At 39.3% G+C, this 12,939-nt stretch overlaps 1 protein-coding gene across 4 annotated transcripts in view; it reads left to right on the top strand.

Moving 5' to 3' along the window:
• The window catches only part of TRPM3 (transient receptor potential cation channel subfamily M member 3), a 493,648-nt gene that overhangs the window by 329,092 nt on the left and 151,617 nt on the right, over positions 1 to 12,939 (top strand). The window lies entirely within an intron of this gene.

The following is a 12,939-nucleotide window of genomic DNA, read 5'->3' on the forward strand; positions in this document are numbered from 1 at the left end:
TGTCCTGGACTGATTGCCCCTGGGGCATGATGGGGCAGCCCTCCTATAGAGAGTCACTAGGGCCAGACCGTAAAGGGCTCAACCACAGGGGTGTAGACAGAGTAGGAGGAGCCTTTATCCAGCTCCCCCACTAGACTGTGAGTGCCTCAAGGCATGGGTTGGGACTGTCTTGCTTGGCACAGTGTTCCTATACTTAAGACAGTGGCTGGCACACAGGGGCTCACTGAGACTGCCAGGAAGGAAGGTGGGAGGCAAATTCTGAGTTTGAGAAGCAAAGCATTTAGAAAAGGGGAATTTGATTGACGTAAGCAAGAGCCATCTTTGGAGAACATCCATGTGATCTTTGTGAGAAGCTCTATTCAGCTTCCAGGTTTGGGTAAAAAAGGGGGAGGTGAGGAGGATGGGTCGACACCTCAAATCACCTTGAGTGATCAGAGACCTCAGCAGCCTGTCTCTCCTGCACAGAGAAGCCAGCGTGCACATGGGGTCCACAGTCATGACCCAGGAGAACATCTGTCAACACGGAGAGTGCCCCTGGCATTCTCCCATCCAGGAGCTGGTTCGCTCACAGCTAGCTGTTCAGCTCAGCCCTGCCTCTGCCCCCAAGGAGGCACTAGACACCCTCAGCTTCCATGTGTCACCCTATGGATTTTCTCCTGATTGAGTACCAATTAATTCCCATGCTGAGGCCAATGCTGCCTGTGAAAATTTATCAGAACTATATATTTCAGCGGTCCTGCAAGTTTCTTAGGAAAGCAGTTAGGATTAAAATTCTAGGAACCAGTTGGAAGTCATAAAACCAAATGAAGCTGAATGTGCTTCTCTGGGTATTCCACAGGACTGTTCCCTGGGATTCTGCCAGATAATTGTCGTGTCATTTATTTATGGCTCCTGCTGAAAAGGTCAACTGCATTTTAATGTGAGATCTTTATTGCAAGATATATGGGGTATCCCTAGCTGTTAAGTAAGGCAATGTGATGGTAACAAGAAATAAATTGTCCTTATCTGCACATCTGGATAGAAATCAGTTAAGATTTTTCATCATAAATATAATTATAATAATTTCCATTTTTGAAGGACAATCTATGTGCCTCAAGGTAGACATCAATTTTTCCCTTGGAGGGAGCAGGGAGGTCAACTGAGGCTGGGCGAGGTGAAGGGCGTGCGCACAGCAGGGGCAGCTCCACTAGGACTGTCCTGCTCCAGAGCCCAGGTATCTTCTACTCACCACAGTTAGGGAGTGAGTTAGCTGCATAGTTAGCACACAAAACAAGGAGGTATTGCCTAGTGGAGTTTCATTTCGCTCTAATCTCCTCCAAGTTTCCTTTGATTCCCTTTACAAACTAAATGAGACATAATATTCTGAGGTCAAACTAACCATAGCCAAGTTCAGCTAAGGGATTTGGTTCTGGAGTAAATCCGACATCTTTCTCACCCTAACACTCTACTAACATGTAATAAACAACTCTACTATAGATGCATATTTAGCTGGTGAAATATGGGACTCTGGGCCATGTGGCCTCATGGAATATATGCATTGGTGGACATTTTGTGTGAGTACATTCTATTTAGTTCATATTGTTCATGGGAAAAAAAATCACTTCTCTGCTTACTTCCCACTTTGGGTCAAAACAGCATTTCAAAACCTATCACCTTCTGAGAACATATATCCTCCTAGGAATCAACCGGTGAGCTGTTTCATTGTTGTTATCTGAGAGAAAAAATAAAAATCAAAGAGATAAAAACTATCCACAACAGCATATTAATTTGGGGGGCAAATGTAAGGGATCAGGAAGAAGGGGGTAAAGACACTCCTCTCCCCTCCTCAAAGTTACTTTCTCATGGATTCAATGGTATTGGACTCCCTAGATTCTCTATTGCCTCCTCATTTCTTATAGTTCATTTCCTCTTTCCATTGCTTGTTCCTCTTCTTCCTCCCTCTTCTATAAAGAGATATTCATCAAATATCAATTCCTGGCTTGATCTCCTTTCATTCACTGTTCTGACTTCGGTTATCATTTTGAGACAACTCCTAAATGCACAGTTCCCTAGCCTTGTCTTCCTCCAAGCTGCTGCATTTCTGAATTTCATACATGGGCAGGAGGCCCCCGATGCTCATCAGGATAAAAAACTTCTTATAGCTGAAAGGGCCTTTTTAAGTCAAATAGCTGAAAATCATAGAATCGTGTATCCAGTTTAGAAAACAGTTCTTTCCATACAATGTTTGTGAAGAAACAGGAATGTTCTTTGAAATAGAGAATTGTACTAGCTACTTTCAAGTTGAACTATCATCCTAATATAAACAAAGTCCAAACATTTTAAAAGAGACAATGGAAAGAAGATAGAAGAAAAAGTATTGCTCCATTAAAATTGTTTTCCGTATTATTTTTCAATGTATAATGGGTTGCAGATTAATTTCTGGAAGTTCTGAAACTCCTCTAGATGATTAGAAGGTCATCTGTTCTAAGGGTAAGGAAGATACAGTCTTTGGAGTCATCTTAATACATAACAATGGGACAGTTATTGAATCTCCAGAGGTCTTTGTTTTCTTTTCCAGAAAATTGAGATAATAATAGTATTTATATTATTTGGCCTAACTATAACAATTATGTAAGTTAACATATGCAAAGAACATAGAAAACACTCAATAAATACCTTTATTTTAACAATGATGATGATGTCTCTGCAGCCTTTTATACTTAACAAAGATTATTTTTATGTCATCTCACTTGATACTACAGCTAGCTTTGTCAACATCAGTATTAGTATCACCATCTTATAGAGGGAAACCAAAACTCAAAGACTTAAATGACAAGCCCATGGCTTGAACCCAGGGCATTTTTCTGCAAGTCCTGGCCTCCTTTTGCCATATTTCAGCTGATCCCATATTGTAAATATTAAGTATGACCAAGTTTAAAATGATTTTAGGTAGAAACCCATTTTCTCTCTCATTCCCAGAGTAAACTAAACAAATATTCATTAGACTTTGAGATTCCTGGAGGAAAAAAATAAAGAATACATTGTTGGTCCCTATTCCTGGGATATCCTCTGCCCCTATGTAGCAGTCATTATATTTCTACAAGAACGATGTAAGCACAACATCCAGGACACTTGATATTTCTACATCAAGGATAAACTAAAATTATTCTTTTCAGTATAATATTTAATCAGGTTAACTAGAAGCCCAAAATTAGACATCAGCTCATGCCTGTCTCACAAAATATTCATTGAAATAAAACAGGAGTTTGAAGGAAATACCATTTATACGATTTCTTGCCAAGACAGCTACTAATACTAATAACACCTTTTATCTTATGATATATAAAGCATTATAACACGTTATATGGACAAAGTTCTGTTGCATTCCTTGTACCATGTGAGCTGCACAGCAATGGGGCAAGAATTACATCTATTTTTTGGCTAACAAGAAAAAGTAAACAAATTGGAGAAGATTAAAAAAGTATACAGAGAATATCCATTTGATTTTCAACTTCACTATCCAGATCTCAGATTCTCTCTCATAACCAACACAACTGCATAACATTTTAATGGCCCTTGGTCTTTTTTCAGCCATAATCATTAAACATATCAGTAGACTAGAGGCAATAGAAAAACATAGAAAATACTGTACTCTCTTTTATTGAAAAAAATTAAAATAATAAATGAAATATAAATAATACATGAAAATAAACATGGCTGTAATATTTTATTTGCATTAAGAGCTTGCTTACTATATAATTTCGTGACAATTATTTTGAGTTCCAACTCTAGGAAGATATTTCCACAGACTGGAGAGATTCCACTCTGTATTCCCACTCTGCCTCCTGAGCCCATGGTCTTATCATGTCCATCTAGACAATCAGCCTCTGCTTGGTCTCACAGCTCTATCCTCTCCATTCTAACTAACAAACACGCTGCAGAAGGGCTCTTTTTAAAGGGAAACTCTCATAATGAAACCCCCATTGCCCTCACTAGTGTTTCCCAAATTGAGAAATGCTGACTGCAAATGAGATACTTTCAGGTGAAATGCAAATTTATATTCCTTATTTTAAGAAGTATGTTTTTATTTGCATATACAGGGTCCAGTACAAATAACACCCCTTTTATTACAAAATCATAAGCATGTAATTCTGTAACATAACAATATCACAATCAAGCACACCATATGACAAAATGTTCAATTAAAACTATAAATTATTATACCCATATTATTACCCTACCAACCACACTCAAGCAGGTGTTACTTCTGCCAGACCCCTGTATATTAGAAATCATTATTATAACACAATACTATAGGTATTAAACCTAAATAAATACAAATTTTAAGGGAAATCAATTTGAAGAAAAACAATCTACTTATAATGTTTATACATAAATATAACAAAAAGATGAAGTTGTACAAGAATGACTTTAGGTTGAGACATACCTGCCTTCAGAATTAAGTTTCAGTTCCCTAGAGTGACATTAAAGACCTTCCATGATTCAGATCTAGTCTACCTTTCCAGCCAGAATTACTAGTACTACTACTCTTGTCGCTTATACTCTAGTCTAATCAAATCTAATTTTCCTTGCCGGAAAATCTATGCCTCATACATTCTTTATTTTGGGCAAGATCTTGGATCCTCTCTCACATACTAAATGCACTGTGTCTGACAAACACTAGGATTGATTATCCACCTCTACCCTACAGCCTATTCCCAAATAGGAATTTTTCCATTCCAAATAGAAATATATGGGCCAGTGATTTCCCTGAATTTAACAGAGAAACAATTCGTAGCTTAGTGTCTAAGAATAACTACAAGTCTTTATGGAATTCTGAAAATCCTTTAAAAGTATGTGCAAGATGAACATTTTATAAACATAAGCATATTATGGGAAGAATGCATCCGGTTCTCAGATTCCCCAAGGTATGAGCAACTCAGAGTTAAGAACCACTGAATTACAGAGGTCTCTCCATGGCAGCAATAAGTTAAACTCACAAGAGCCACAAACATTGTCTTAAATCCTTCTAGTGTTTTGGAGATACCTCATCTGGATACATATTTAACTTCTGAGGAATCTTTAAACATGCAACCCCCCATGTTTCTCCTTAGCAGTTTATTACAGGTAATTTCTTACATGCTAAGTCATATATTTCAGGAAGTCATCAGCTTTTCAACAGTCTATGATCCAAAGATCGATCCTAGAATCAATTTTCTCATAAAGCAATATAAATAATTTAGCAAAATTTGGTTTTCTATAAAGAGCCTGAGAATAAGAGACCAAAAAACATAGTAGGAAAGAAGAGTTGTTATTTCCTTTTTGGGGATAGGATTGACCCTAGACAAAGCTGTTAATGTATTAGTATTTGAGTAACTATTCCCTCCTTCTCTGTAGCATTGCTCCCCAGGAACACCCCCAAAACCCCCTTTACCACCCTAACAGAACTTCCCCCATCTTCTTCCTACAGAGTTACCCATGCCTCACCTCCCACAATTAAGTCCATGCCCTTACTGAAGAGGAACTGGCCTGGGATTCTGGAGGCCCAATATTATTAAATTTACACTCATGTATGTCAGAATGATCTCCATAACATATTCGAACTTCCAATAGAGGACATATCCTGAACCAAAAGAATTATTAATTAGGGGAATTTTAGGAAAGAAAACAACTGAAGGGGGAAATACAGGAGGGAGAAGTGAGGGTGGGGTGGACTACAATTTGAGTCTTGTATAGAAATCTTCCCATGTCAACTCTCATACTCCAGTCATTTCCAAACTGTTCCCTACAGCATGTTCATGATGGGTGAAGGCAAAGAGAATGCTAAACATAACAGCCACTCATCCACCCTTTCTGTTTTAAATTCATCTTAGTTCTCTAACCCTTTCCCAGTAATATTTCTTTGTCAAAAGATTGTAGGACTAAAGTTTGAAAATCACTGCTTCAAAATAGATGCTTCCCAGCTTACTGCTTCCTCCACTTCTGATTCCACAAAATTCACTCTAACTTTTTAAGCTTTGTTGTGCTTTTGACCCACAGTGTTTGCAGGAGAAAGAGGGGAGTGGAGGGATAGAGGAAAATAAATGGGAAGGAGCTATTGAGGCTATCTATGTGCCTGGGTTATTTGTAAAGCAGGTATCTGAAAACCAGATACTTTCTGCTTTCTCTTCCATGCTAATCAAGTGTGTAAAATACCTCCTGTTGTTTAAACTCATTCACCCACACTTTTTTTGATGTTAGTATTTATGTTTCTTCCTATTAGATGTGAAGCTGAGTAAGTGAAAACATTCATCAGATTCCAAGGCTTCAGCCAGGACCATTAGCATGTTGTCGATTATGTATTGCTCAATATATCATTTTTCCTGTTTATTATCTGCCTCTACCCAGCCCAAACCTTGTCCTGAGAAACTTATCCTAATCAAGGAAGACAAACAGGCACTACAAAAAAAATTATTGCTGCTACCATTATCTCTATCATTGATTTTAGATTTTATCTGCTTTCCTTGGCCATTTTCTCGATCAAAGAGAATTTAAAAGTTTTACCTGCTAATCTCCTCCTTTATCTTAAACATTATTTTCCTTTTCCCCCTCTCATCTGGCCTTTTCTCTCTTGCATTTTCTTTATCCTACTTCCCTATGCCACTTTTTATTATCAGCCCTGTTATCGGCACAGTTACCAGCAATAGGAGCTGGTGCTCAGGCTTCATGGCGGGGCTGTTCTATTACCTTCATGTCCATAATGACATGACTAACACTTTATTCACCCCTGTCTTATGGGCCACCCCACTGGCCTGTGTTGGCCACATGACTATAGTTTTCTTCCTCTCCTCCTCCTCCTCCTCCTTCTTTTTAATCCATAGAAACACAGACACATAACCCATAGAAGCATAGAGGTCGAGGGTGTTAAGATACCACACAGCAGTGGTCCTAAACCTTGACTACACATTAGAATTATGTGGAGCTTTAAAAGCTACTGATGCCTGGATTCCACTCCTAGAGATTCTTCTGCCCCGTGGGATATTAGATGTTAAAAGCTCTCCCGGGTGGACCTCCTGGTATCAGGAACTTCTTGCTTCTGCACCATTACCTCTTACACATTCTATTTGCTTTTGTGCCTTTGGACCTAGAGAAGGTCTGGCATAATTTGCCACAGGAGATGGGCTTAACTTTCCTGGAAAATATGTTAAAATTTCATTTATGAAACTCCTCATCTTTAAATATCCCACAAATGAAGCATCATGATACATTGAGAGCAGGCCTCATGGGGGTTGGAGCAGAGAGAGCATAATTAAATGAAATGGACCACAACGGACTTGATTTTAAATATTGTGATCACGTTCTTCTCCAAGCACTTGGGCGTGATACTTAACAAGGGATGAGAATGACCGTTGGGGCTTCACTACCACGCCCCACGCTCTCTGCGCACACCAACAATGAGCTATTAAGTGATAAATGACAAACAAGAAAGAGGTGTTAGTGACTAGCTGAGGGAAAGAAATAAAAAGAGGAAAGAAAGAGTAAATTAATACCTAGCTTGCCAGTTGCTTTTTCTGATCTTATCTTCCCCACAAAACTAAAAGAGAGATACTACCATCCCTATTTTTACAGCCAAAAAGCGTGTTAAGAGAAGGTAACCATTAGCTCGAGGTGACTCTGTTAGTAAGTGACATAATCGGGCCTCCTCCTACCACCGCCCCCCCCCATTATCATCATCCATTCAAAGAACCGCCACCCTAATTTTGAAGGACAGAGAACACAGACTCTCCGTTTATGAATGAAATAGTTCCCTAGCTCCTTCCCACCAACTTGTTCCAGGCAGGAGGAAGTGCAGGTTCTACCCAGGCAGGATGAGAATTACAGCTCTCAGCCCTCCTGGTGGAAGCAGAACCACTTGGGGCCCAAGAAATGGAGTTTGTGGTTTTCTGGCAGTATCTCAGCCTCCAAGGGGACCTGGGTCAGGGGAAACAATTTCCACCAGCAGGTTCCAACAGGTGCTGCATGAATGCAGAGTGTGAGACTTTTCACCAGGCTTCTCAAGGAATGGATTGGAGGGCTTCTGTTAAGAAGCAATTGAGACAGAGACTTTGTTCTCATAGGAAACAACAGAGCATTCACAAAAACCCATCATCCTCCCACCAAATAGCATTAAGAAACAATCAAACACTAATGATTACAATATTCTATATAGGCAAACTACTGCACTTCAAAAAAAGTCATCATTTCATTTCCAAAATTGTATAGGACAGAATAGTATAACCAAAGGGAGAAATCTTTTACAAAGTAGCATTTTCTTGGGGTTGGGGTTGGGCTTTGGGAGGGGGTGGAACAGCAGTCTCTCAAGAAAGATTTTTCCCTAGAAATGACTAACAATATTTTCACACTTGGTTTCTTCTTACATTGGCACTGTTCTCTCATCTAAGCTTTCTGGTCTTCTTTCAGTACCTCAAACAACCCTGAGTCATCTTTGGTCACAGGCATTACCTTGCATCCTTCCTTCTGCCTGAAATCCTATCCTCTAGTCTTCCCATGGCTGGCTCCTTCTCATTCTTCATTCTCAGCTTGAACATCACCTCCTCCAGGAAGCCTTTTCTGACTACCCTATATAGAGCAGTTACCCCTTTCATTCCACTATTCATTTCCTAATAGCACTTGCCACATTTCACAGTCCTCTTATTTATTATGTTTACATGTTTTGTCTCTCTGCATGTTTAGCAGACATATCTATATTGTCCAACATATCACACATTTATAGATACAAAGTAGATCCTCAATTTAAATGTTTGCTGAGTAACTTAACAAATGAAGCCCAGGTATGCCACGTCTGATGCTTCCCACACTCTTTTCATAACTATTACCTAGAATGAACTTTATTTCAAACCCTATGTTAGGCATTTTAATTGTATTTCTTTTAAGGTTCAAAACAACACTGTGTGATAGGTGTTATTTCTCCAATTTTACCAATTTTGAGAGAGCAGGTTTCTTGCCTAAATCAACATTATAACATTGAAATATCCAGGATTCAAGCAAAGATGCATCTAATTCCAAAGCATTTGCTCTTTTCACTTTGTAACACTATCTCTGAGGAAAAAAAGAGAGAGAGAGAGAGAGAACATATTAGGAATAGATAATCTTTCCAAAAAAACTGAACAGCAATGCTTCTCGTTTACCTTTCTTCCTCTCCTTTATTTGTTCATTTCTTTTCCTCAGGCCCCCATTTCACATTGTAAAAAACATGCATGCTCACTGGCAGAAAACAGGGAAAATAATCCCTGTCACAGATAGCATGCTCTGAAAACACTGAAGTCAGGAAGCCACTCTGAATAGCAAACTGTTTTTCCACAGCTTTCACAGAAATCTCTTCTCTTAATACCTAATTCAGAGCCTCAGTGCAGCAGACCTCAATGCACCATTACCAGCCCCTGCCCCTTCAGAGAGATGCCGCTGCAAGGCTGAGTGCTCCAGAGAAAGGCTACAGTGGACAGATAACACACCTACCAGCATCCCAAAAACCAGGGCTCACAAGAACTAACTTGCAAGTTCTATATGGACAAAAAAGATGTGGGTACAGTGATAGAAGAGAGGACCTCCCTGTGACACAGAGCTGGAGACTGCCAGACTTGTCAATGGCCTATCTGTGGCTTTAAATGCCCACACTCCAACTCTGACTAAGATAAAATGTGTCTTGACAACCTGCTTTCTAACCGGACCTCAACCATCTGCCATCCATGAGCCATAATCGCTTTGTCTTCCCCTTTCATTTGTCCTCGGAAGCTCTCTATCCCCAGCGCAGCTGTTTTATTTCCTTGTATGGGTTGACTCTGTCGTTCTGCCAACTGAGGAAACTTGGTAGCTTTCTCAGCCACAATAAGATAAGCCAGAAGGCTCAGAGAGGAGAATTTTCTAAGCCTCCTTATAACACGCTGACAAACTCCCAGACACCCCTTGGGCACAGGCACCCAGAGGGCGGGAGGCAGAGCAGATGCCAGGCCCAGCACACCTCGCACACAAGTAAACATGGGCGTATGTAACCAAAGCTCACGGCAGAAAAATCCAAGTAGGAAATGCATCTTTTTTGAAAGCCAAAGCATCATACATGCCAACAAAGGATAAGCATTGCACAGAAGTCTAGAAACTATGAGTGGCAGCGGTGCGGTGGCCTTCAACTTAGAATATGCATTCCCATCCCACTTAGGGTCCACTTCAAAGTCACACGGAGGAAGGTTAAGTCTGCCTGTTACTGCAGTCTTTCATTCACCAAACTACTTTTGCCGTTATTCATTCCACAAGCATTTATCGAGTGCCCACCATGTGCCAGGCTCTATTCTAGAGCCTGGGGATATAGCAGTACCTACCCCCATTCAGCTTACATTCAGTGGGGAAGAGATAATAAAGAAATAAGAAATAAAAACATGGAAAGGAAGAGTGAATGATCTTGCACTAATAAATCAAGGACTACAAGGATTAAAAATTTGCCACCAGTTTTAGCAAGATGGTGTTCCTTGGTGACCATGAGAAGTGCAGGTTCAGTGGTGTTGCGGGAGCAAATCCTGAATGGAGGGCACTCGAGAGGGAAGGAGACTGCAAGGAGTTGAGACAGAATAGAAAATGCCTTTGAGAAATTTTGCAATAAAGGAAAACCAAAAATGGGAGAGAAGCTGGAGGAGACCAGAGATCAAGAGATGATACCACAATAACTCTTACCCATTAAAAAAATATACCATGGCCTGAAATATTTATCCTATCTAACACTGGAATACACAGGACAGAGATTTCAGTAGTTATCTTCATTCCCTTATAAACTCAAAAGAAAAAAATATTAATATTTTTTTGATAATGTTAAATTTGAAATGATAATGTTAAAAAGCTGCCACTTGTTTGGCCCCTTTAGGTACTAGGCAATTAGTACCCTCTCCCAGTTAAATCTGAAAACCACCATAAGAAGTAGGTATTATTGAGAGCTTTTCTCTCTGAAGCTTACAGAGGTTAAGTAATTTGCCTAGGGACACAGAGTTATGGAGCAGCATTAAAATTTGAGTCCAGACTTGTTTAAATAAAAAATCTGTGTTCTTTCCATTTCTCTCTTTGGAGGTGAGAAGGACAGGCTTTTAGCTCTCCAGCCTTAAAAATCCTCCCCTTCAGGTGACCTGATTAGGTGGAAACACGACCCAGGTGACTTCTCAGTCCCATCCAGCGCTGCTTTGCCTGGATGCGGTAATTCATAGAAAGAGTTTTCTTTTATATTGCAAATTATTACTTTTACTTTTTAACAAATCAATTTTATATCTCTCGGTGAAGAATCATCTTGCACTTGACTTTTAATGTAGCTTTTATCCAGTTCATGTGTCCATTGTGAAAGTAATATATGCTGATTAAAAATGTGTTTAGTGTAGAAAATTTTAGAGACTGCCAAAAAAATAAAAGGAGGAAAAGTATCACACAGCCCCATAAGCACCACAGACTTTGGGTGAGTTTCTTTGGTGTTTTTTGTTTGTTTGTTTGTTTGTTTGTTTTTTAATTGTTCCAATACATTTGTCTCCATTTTCCTGCCACCACTTTCCCCTGCCCCACCCCCCCTACCTCCCTCCCTCAGTCCTTCCCCACTTTGGCTTTGTCCGTGGGTCTTTTATACATGTTCCTTGATTTGACCCTGAATTTCTTTCTAAGGTGTTTTTCTTTCCTATACGTAAGTTATTAAATTTATTTTATTTTAAACATAGTGATAATCATGTAATATTTATACAGTGATATTTCTCATTTAGAATTAAAACCTTGCATTTTTTTCATACTACTTAGAAACATACATTTTTTTAGGGTTAAATCATTCATTATTTCATAGTGAAACTCCCTCATGAAAAACATTTAGGTTGCATTTTAAACTCAAGAAAATATACTGACAGTGCAACTAAGGCCTCCCAGCCACACTTTTAAAAAAGAGTAGGTGTCTGATTGCAACACCCAAGTCAGTGCCACTAAGAGCTTCTTCCCCCAGTTATACCATAATTCTCAAAACTGCTTTTGTAATGGAGCTGCCTTGGCAATTATATACTTTGGGGTCATTCTGTTACCAATGGTATGACCCTACTGAGAACACTTGAAAACAACTTCGGATTTAGAAGCATGCAAACCCCACATCTGACTAACAAAGCCCTCCCTGAACCATTAAAATTGCACATGAATGCTGTTTATAGGCATCTACTGAGGGCTGCATAATATTCTAACATTTGAACAGAAGATAATTGTTAAATATTATAATACAGAGATGACCCTTACTACTTGACCCCTTTCACTCATGAAGTTTATATAATACACTTAGTTTGAATTCATTTAATGTCCCAGCGTTTTGTTGGGCAATCTGCTGAGTTGGTGAGTATCATGGATTCTTAGGCATCATGGACTTTGAGGTAGTCAAAACCTACTACAGAGCCTTTGTCCCCTGAATACACAGCTCCAAGTGAGGAGGCCACAAGATAAGAAGACTTTGCATGACAAAAAGAAACATGAAGACCCAGCTTGTACTTGCCACTGGTAATGAATGCAGCCTTTCACTGATGTACTGCTACCAGTCCTGCCGTGTTTGATTTGCATTCTCCATGAATGGGCCCATAATGCTGGCCCTGTAAGTTTCTTGTTTCCTTGCTATAATACAACCAATGATGTTACTTACATACCAGCTGTTGACTAACAAAACAGTGATCTATTATTGAAGAGGACTTGGGTCACTGTATACATATTCTTTACATGCAACAAAAGCTGTGTCCAGGACAATGTTAGAAACCAATTACAACCACAAATGAAAATTCCCTTTTATTCTCTCTCTCATGCATGCTCTATTTCTCTTTTTGTCTTTCTTTTCCTTTGGAATTGTTTTGCAAGCAGTATTGCCAATAAATCTCTGTCTGATCAGGAGTGGTTCATTATGTAAGACATCATTGAAATTAAACTGTTGATAGATAATATTTG

Source organism: Pteronotus mesoamericanus, unplaced genomic scaffold (genome assembly GCF_021234165.1).
Source record: "Pteronotus mesoamericanus isolate MK-2021 breed Mesoamerican mustached bat unplaced genomic scaffold, CSHL_Meso_final contig_73, whole genome shotgun sequence".
NCBI lineage: Eukaryota > Metazoa > Chordata > Mammalia > Chiroptera > Mormoopidae > Pteronotus > Pteronotus mesoamericanus.